This window comes from Euwallacea similis, chromosome 17 (genome assembly GCF_039881205.1).
Source record: "Euwallacea similis isolate ESF13 chromosome 17, ESF131.1, whole genome shotgun sequence".
In the NCBI taxonomy this organism is placed as follows: Eukaryota; Metazoa; Arthropoda; class Insecta; order Coleoptera; family Curculionidae; genus Euwallacea; species Euwallacea similis.
In genome coordinates, this window is record NC_089625.1 from 1,004,806 (window position 1) to 1,013,541 (window position 8,736).

General features: G+C 45.4%; 3 non-coding genes across 3 annotated transcripts; all 3 read right to left on the bottom strand.

The window, feature by feature from the left end:
• Nucleotides 1-937: 937 nt before the first annotated feature.
• On the bottom strand, nt 938-1,055 carry LOC136414552 (5S ribosomal RNA). Its single transcript, XR_010752550.1, has one exon. It is a non-coding gene; the product is annotated as a 5S ribosomal RNA (ribosomal RNA).
• Nucleotides 1,056-2,688: 1,633 nt separating this feature from the next.
• LOC136414558 (5S ribosomal RNA) lies at nt 2,689-2,806 on the bottom strand. The gene has a single exon (XR_010752552.1). It is a non-coding gene; the product is annotated as a 5S ribosomal RNA (ribosomal RNA).
• A 5,576-nt stretch (nt 2,807-8,382) lies between these two features.
• On the bottom strand, nt 8,383-8,500 carry LOC136414559 (5S ribosomal RNA). The gene has a single exon (XR_010752553.1). It is a non-coding gene; the product is annotated as a 5S ribosomal RNA (ribosomal RNA).
• Nucleotides 8,501-8,736: the final 236 nt, after the last annotated feature.

Genomic DNA, 8,736 nt, shown 5'->3' on the forward strand with positions numbered 1-8,736 from the left:
TGTACGTTCGTCCTCTGCTGCCTCCTTCTCTGCCAGAGGTTTATAGCGATTGGTCGTTTGGATTTTCGTGGGATTGCGGATTACGTTTTCCCATTTGATGGTTTTCATTGGAGTTTTGAATCCATCCAGGTTGGCGCTTGTTTGGGGAACCGTGTCGTTTTGATCCTTTATCTGGAGCGGTGCAGAGCTCGTGCTCTCGGAGATCCGCTCCCTTGAGCTCTCCATGTCGCTGAGAGGGTCTGGATTCCGAGAGGAGCGGCTGGGGATGTTCGCTGCCACTAGAGTTTTTTTGTTCTTGTTTTCGAGGAAGCTGCTTGGTTTCCTCTTTTTTGAGTGTTCCGCACGGATATGGTTCACTACCGTGCGGAGCTTTAGGGACCTGTTGTCGTCAAGGGCCTTTCTTACCTTGTTCAAGAGGTCCCTGCACCTTAGACAAGTATTGTTAAATTCTAGCAGGGAGCAGAGCTTACTATGGCGTTTGATTTTGGCCTCGCTGGTCAGTCCGGAAAATACATCCGTCGTTGGATCGCTCGTCGCTATTGCTAGGATCGATTCGTACGATCCATCCGAGTGGTGTTCCTCAGTGTTCAAAACACTACTTTCATTGTCTGAGGCTTCACTGTCCATGCACTCTATTGGATGGGGGGCTAGGGGTCCCCTTTACGGGGTTCCCTATAGAACGCTGGTGTAAACGCACTCACGAAGTAAGTTTTATACGGAGAGATAAGAAACGAGACCAAAATTGGCACACCGTATTCTCAAACTTTGGTACTGTCTTTGGAATTTGAAAAATTTTGACTATACCCAACGAATGCTGGGCAGAGACTGGACGGGAACCGGTAGACCAACGTGGTATGGCAGTTGCGTATGGGTTTATGTGACATTCATGGATGAAAACCGAAAATATATAGAAGTGTGCAAAAAAAAAATTAAAAAAACGCAACTGCACGTGGTGTTCCCAGGCGGTCACCCATCCAGGTACTAACCACGCCCGACGTCGCTTGACTTCGGTGATCGGACGGGAACCGGTAGACCAACGTGGTATGGCAGTTGCGTATAGATTTACGTGGCATTCATGGATGAAAACCGGAAATATATACAGCCGGTGACATAATTATTAGGCATATTAATATTTTACGAAATTAAAAGTTAAAATACATGAAATCTTTAGCGATATAACCTTAGAATTTGTTTAATGGCAAATTAAGATTGAATACAAAGGTAGTTGTAGAAAAAATTACTAGTTCGATGGTTATTAGAAAAAATACATTTTTGCACATGTCGAAGATTTCGATATAATAAACATTTCATACTAGTTTCAGTACAAATGTGTGTTTGCTTTCTTGATTTCTTTAGTTTTCATTTGTGATCAACTCATATGTATAATATTTGTAAAAAATGCCGAAAACTCGCCAGCTTACTGAGTTTGAGAAGTCACACACCATATGTTTAGAAAAAAAGGGTTTTCACAAGTTGCGATTAGCGAAAAACTTAATTGTTCGCGGTGTGCAGTTCAAACCATATTAAAACGATATAGTGAAAGTGGAGTTGTAAAATCAAGACCTGGACGAAGTCCTAAAAGAAAAACTACACCTCGAGAAGACCGTTGGGTTTAAATTAGTGTATTAAAAAATCAGAGAAAGACTGCTAAAGAGCTGGCAGGGGAATTAAATCGTGACCGTAAGAAAATAATATCGGCGAAGACAGTCAGCCGACGATTGACAGAAATTGGTTTAAAGGGCAGAAAGGCCCGAAAAAAACCTTTCTTGTCCGAAATTAATAGGAATAAGAGACTGGCTTGGGCGAAAAAATATGCAAGTTGGACGGAGAACGACTAGACAATATTGTTTGACATGATGAAACGAACATTGAGGTACATCGTTCTAAAGAACATTTATTTACAGTATTTAAAGGTGCTACACTATATTAGTATTTCCTCGTCAAAGCTTTATTTTCTTTAAGTACTAAATTAAGTTATCTTTACTTCAGATTTTTGATACCCCCGGTTCCGTTTATGTGTGTCGGAGGCCTAGGGAAGAATTTCGCAAGGATCGTGTAGTACCTACTGTGAAATATGGTGGGAGTGGCGTCATGATTTGGGGGTGTATGTCTTCTTATGGGGTTGGTGAAATGTTCGTTTGTAATGGGCGCATAAACTTTGCAACATACGTGGCAATGCTGAACCAAGTTTTTTTACCATCTATTGAAAAATTATACGACTTGAACGCTGATAATGTTATTTTTTAACAAGACAATGCTCCATGCCACACAGTAGCAACAACTAAAGCTTATTTTGAGGAAAAAAATATCCCAATTTTGGAATGGCTCCCGCATAGCCTAGATTTAAATGTTATTGAACATTTATGGAGTAGTGTAAAGAAGAAAATCTAAAAAAAGTCAGTGTAAATCAAAAAAAGAACTAGAAGCAAAAATAAGAAGTGTGTGGCAAAATATTGCCATATCGAGATGTAGCAAGCTAGTAGCCACTTTACCCAAAAGATTCCAAGCAGTCATAAAAGCACACGGAGGTTCTACTAAATTTAAGATTTGCAAATATATTTCGCAGAAATTAATAATCATACTACTCCTGTAATTTATTCCTTGTTAGAATTGAGAAATCGACGATCCTCGAAGGTGCTTAATAATTGTGTCACCGGCTGTAGAAGTGTGTAAAAAAAAATTAAAAAAACACAACTGCACGTGGTGTTCCCAGGCGGTCACCCATCCAGGTACTAACCACGCCCGACGTCGCTTGACTTCGGTGATCGGACGGGAACCGGTAGACCAACGTGGTATGGCAGTTACGTATAGATTTATGTGGCATTCATGGATGAAAACCTGAAATATATTGAAGTGTGCAAAAAAAATTTAAAAAAAACAAAAAAAACGCAACTACACGTAGTGTTCCCAGGCGACCACCCATCCAGGTACTGTAACTACGCCCGATGTTGCTTCACTTCGGTGATCAGACGAGAATGAACTCAAAAGAAATTTATTTACAAATTACTAATTAGTACATTGCACCTTAAAGGCTAAGTATGTATATACAGGATATACGAGAACTACAAGTATTCGCACCCAACATGTCTGGACATGCGTGGTGGTGTGCTGTAAGCCGTGCGTAAGACACGATGGACGATATTATGTCCAGGCGCCATCAGGGGGTGCGTTAACGAGAGTAAGCTGATCGGCCGGCCACCTGGGCTCTTGGCTTTTATGCGAACATTTACGCAACTAATACGTACTGATGCACGTAAAACGAGTTTTGAGATAAATGCGGTTTGATGCGTTTCGCAATGTTGTTAGATTAGATACTATACTGGAAAAATCAGGGAAAAAACCAGTTTAAAGGGCGGCTTCAGGTACCATGTAGCATCCAAAATTTTAGGATCCAAGATCTCTGAGACGGACTTGCAAGTTTCTTCCAGACTTGTGATAGGTCTTCTGACACAGTGGTCATGTTGACAGGGGAGGGGATATCATCCTTTCCGCCCCGTAGCCGCTAACCCAAATGGGGTGGGATTGGATGGGGTAATATTAGTGTCGGTCAGAGGGGGGTAGAGGAGTCTCCATGGCTCGAAAAAGATTGGAAGGCGCTTGTATGCCGGTCTATGTTTGATGCAGTTTCCTAGATCGAACCGCACACGTGTTAGATCCCTGGTCAGGGCAGAGCCAGGGATTTGGTACTTGTAAAACTCATTCGAGGTTCAATCGATGTGCTCGGAGACGTACTCGATCCCAGCCACGTCATGGAGGTCACGTATGTGGGTGTATCTGCCGGCCGCCAAAACTCCCCTCAATATACGGTTTTGGAATACCTGCAGTCTCTTCCTTTGCGAATCGGATATTGAGCACCATACAGGTGCGCCGTAGAACATTGTCGGCCTTATGACTGCCTTGTAAAGTAGCAGTTTATTGGCCGGGTTCATGACCGATTTCGGGCTGATAAGCGGGTACAGCTTCTGTTGGCCTGTGAAAGTCTTCTGGATGGCATACGTGATATGGTCCCCGAACGATAGTCGTTCGTCGAGCATGATTCCGAGGTACCTCGCAGTCCTACGTTGCTGGATCTGCACCGCACCCATCATCAGAGGATTTATGATTCTGTGATTGCTAATTTTCTTCGTGAAAACCACCAATTCGGTCTTGGCTGGATTGACTTTCAGCTTCCATTTCCGGAAGTATGGTAGAAGGAGGCTGAGAAGATGTGCCAGTCGTTGTTTCGCCCCTTGGGCGTAGAAACTGTGGTTGTAGATGACGGTGTCGTCCGCATAAAGGGCCAGTTTGGTGTTGGGGAATTTGGGGACGTCCGAAATATACAAGGAGTATAGCAGAGGGGACATTACTGTGCCTTGCGGCACTCCCGATACTAGCGGGTGGGAATGTGAGAGGGATTGTTCGATTTTAACTTTGAACGAACGTTCTGTAAGGTAAGAAAAAATGAGGGAAATGAAATGGAGGGGAAGATTGAGCATTACGGCGAGTTTGTACATGAGGCCTAAGTGCCAGACGGTGTCGAATGCCCTTTCCATGTCTAGAAAGAGCATCGCCGTGTTCATTTGGCGGTTATAGGCGGTAAAGATGTCGTTGACAACCTTTGCTGCAAGTAAGGTGGTGTTGTGGCCTGGCCTAAAGCCGAATTGTTCGGGAGGGAGGATGTCTCTATCGGTCACGATCCCGCTCAGCCTTGCCAAAATCAACTTTTCAGTCAACTTTGCCAAGGTGTTCAAGAGCGATATGGGACGATACGACGAGGGTAGGGAGAGGTCCTTGCCGGGTTTAGGAATGAGGATTATTACGGTCTTCTTCCAGTCTCCTGGGAAGTGCTGCAGTTTGAGGATGGAATTTACTATATGGGTGATTTGGACGATGACTTTTTTGGGTAAATTTTTGAGGAGGGGATAGGTTATGCCGTCCGGTCCCGGTGCCTTGCTGTTCGGAAACCGGCGCAGACATTTGCGGATTTCGGAGGAGGTGCATAGGATGGATTGGTAGATGTGCGGGGGGATGGGGTAAGTTCTTTCGGTGAACTTGCGGACGACCTCGTCAATCACAACTTGCTCTCTGTCGGTGTTCGGGGTTCCTGCGTGGATTGTGCTCAGGAAACTGGCAAATATCTCGGCCTTTCCCGCATCCGAAACGAATTCCTCTCCGTTGTGCCGGATGATGGGCAGTTTCTCGTAATTCCTGCGGAGGTTTCGAGCCATTTTCCATAAGGAGGTGTCTCGAACATTTAAGCCATGCAGAGTCCTCGACCAGCACTTGTTTCTGTGGATGCTTATTTTTTGTTTGATAGTAACCGTAAGGGCATTGAACCGTACGCGGTCTACTTCCCGCCTAAAAGTCTGCCACCTTTTTCGGACATTGTTTTTTAGTTTGATTAAATCAGTGATCTGGGAGGGTAAGTTATCTGGCGGAGGCCTGTCCGGTACTTTTTTGGCCAACGCTCTTTGTTGGATCTGGATCATCTCCGTTAGGTTCCTTATTTCTCGGTCCAGGGCTTCGGGAGTCTCTATTTGTTTGGAGATCGTACAATTTTTGGACATATTAATCCTATAAAGATTCCAATCGAAATCCCTATAGGAATATTTTGTACCGCCGGGACGCGTCCTGAGCTCGTTCCAAGAAACGTGAACCGGAAGATGATCTGAGTTGAGGGCGTTGTCAGTGGTGAGGTCTGACAGATCGTTCAAGCCTCTGCTGATTCCCAGATCTATTGTGGTGGGTGACATTCCGTTAGGCGGAAAATGGGTGGGCGTGCTGGGATACGATAGATGCAAGTCCGCGGAGTCGGAAATGAAATCCGCGAGTACAGTGCCCCGACTATTCAGCCGATTGTTATTCCACAGTCGGTGACGTGCATTGAAGTCTCCCAACACCAACACCCTTCGGTTCGGAGGGAAGAAGACATTGAGGTCGGCAGCTGTGAAGTTTCGGGTGGGGGGGGCGTATACCCCGGACAGGATCACGCCGTTTTCCAGCCGAATGCATACGTGCTCAATGCTTGTGAGGGATTGGGGAAGTCGCTTGTAGTTTATGCGGTTGTTTATGGCAATTGCAACACCCCCGCCCCTTGCGTTTTGTCTGTCGCTTCGTTCTATAGAGAAACTTTTTAAACGAATTTTATCGATGTCCCGCAGTCTTGTCTCCAAGATCACGGCAACGTCAACTTTTTTTGCATTTAGGTAATGGATCAGTTCGCCTAATTTAGCTTTCAGTCCGTTGCAATTCCATTCAATGATGTTAAGTACCATTAGACCTAGATTCCAAAATTTTGAATGTCGATGGTGAAAAATTGCCGGCTGGCGATGAATTTTTGTTCGGACGTTTTGCAATTTTTTAAAATTGAGATATAATGGTCCAAGGCTAACAACATTTCGTCCATGTTTATCAGGGCATTTAGTTCCGCAAATTTATCTTTTAATGTGATAAACTTATCCTGCATACTCACATTTTGCACCTCTGCTGGCTTTGATGTTTGTTTATTGTTTTTGCGGCCGAGCGTGCTGGGGAAGTTTACTTCGTAGTCCTTTTCGCTAAGGGGACTGGATGGTGTTGGGATGATTGGCCGCTTTCGTGAGGGTTCTATTCCTTTGGCCTGTGTGCCGATCGGGCATTGTTCGGATGGCAGACGTCTGTTCCAGGCTGGATTTGCGGGCAATGAAGCGTCCTTGTAGGTGGGCTTGGTAGATTTCGTCTTCGACAATGCCTTGATCCTGAATTGGTAAACAGGGCAAGTTTTGTCGAAAGACCTGTGCGAATCCCCACAGTTTGCACATTTGATGGTGGCGTCTTCCCTGCATTCCGTGATTTCGTGCTCTTGGGCACACTTGGAGCATCGGAATTTCCTGTGGCAGTTTCTGGCTACGTGTCCCCATGTCTGATATCTCCGACACTGGGTGATGTCGCGTTGGTTTCTTCTGTTTTCCCAGTTAATGCGGACGTTGAAAACTATCCTAAACTGATTCTGGAGCATTTTAAGCGTGTAGGTGCTATCCATTACTACCAAATACAGGGGGCGGAACATGGTTTTCATTAGGTGGACTTCTTTGACTGGGATGCCGTTTTCCTCAATCAACTCATTTTTAACTTCTTCAGGGGGGATGCCACCCTGCAATCCTCTGAGGACAAAGGCGTGTGTTTTTTCTTGGGACGTGGCGTAAGTGTGGAATTCCAAGTTTCCTAACTCGAAATTCCATTTTAGATTTGTTCAGTCGGTGATGTCTTCCACGTAGACTATAACAGAGTTCTTGGCATATTTCAGGGTGAATTTCTTTTTTACTATGAGTTTAATGTTGGTGGTCAAATCTTTGTGGTGGGTGAGTTTACCTGGGACCACTAATGGCGGGGGTTTGTCGGTGCCCTTCTTTGTCCGGATAGTGCCAGACGCTTTGTTGTGGATTTGCTCTCTGGTCGAGGGGACCGAGGCGTCCTCAAGCTCTTCTGTGCGTTCGTCCTCTGCTGCCTCCTTCTCTGCTAGAGATGTATAACGATTGGTCGTTTGGATTTTCGTGGGATTGCGGGTTACGTTTTCCCATTTGATGGTTTTCATTGGAGTTTTGAATCCATCTAGGTTGGCACTTGTTTGGGAAACCGTGTCACTTTGATCCTTTATCTGGAGCGGTGCAGAGCTCGTGCTCTCGGAGATCCGCGCCCTTAGGCTCTCCATGTCGCTGAAGGGGTCTGGATTCCGAGAGGGGTGGCTGGAGATGTTCGCTGCCACTAGAGTTTTTTTGTTCTTGTTCTCGAGGACGCCGCTTGGTTTCCTCTTTTTTGGGTGTTCCGCACGGATATGATTCACTACCGTGCGGAGCTTTAGGGACCTGTTGTCGTCAAGGGCCTTTCTTACCTTGTTCAAGAGGTCCCTGCACCTCAGACAAGTATTGTTGAATTCTAGCAGGGAGCAGAGCTTCCTATGGCGTTTGATTTTGGCCTCGCTCGTCAGTCCGGAAAACACATCCGTCGTTGGATCGCTCGTCGCTATTGCTAGGATCAATTCGTACGATCCATCCGAGTGGTGTTCCTCAGTGTTCAAAACGCTGCTTTCGTTGTCTGAGGCTTCACTGTCCATGCACTCTATTGGATGGGGGCTAGGGGGCCCCTTGACGGGGTTCCCTATAGAGCTCTGGTGTAAACGCACTCACGAAGTAAGTTTTATACGGAGAGATAAGAAACGAGACCAAAATTGGCACACCGTATTCTCAAACTTTGGTACTGTCTTTGGAATTTGAAAAATTTTGACTATACCCAACGAATGCTGGGCAGAGACTGAGGACGGGAACCGGTAGACCAACGTGGTATGACAGTTGCGTATGGATTTATGTGGCATTCATGGATGAAAACCGGAAATATATAGAAGTGTGCAAAAAAAAAAATAAAAAAACGCAACTGCACGTGGTGTTCCCAGGCGGTCACCCATCCAGGTACTAACCACGCCCGACGTCGCTTGACTTCGGTGATCGGACGGGAACCGGTAGACCAACGTAGTATGGCAGTTGCGTACAGATCTAAGTAGCATTCACAGATGAAAACCGGAAATACTTTTAAGTACGTAGAAAAAATAACAAATAAATGAACCATACGGCTATATGTGGTATTCCCAAGCAGACGCCCGTCGAGGTACTTTAATGACATTCAACCTCGCTTGAGGTCTGTGATCGAATGGAAACCTGGAGGCCAACGTGGTACCTATAGCAGCTGCATCCTACAATTTTGGCATATTTGGATGAGAATCGC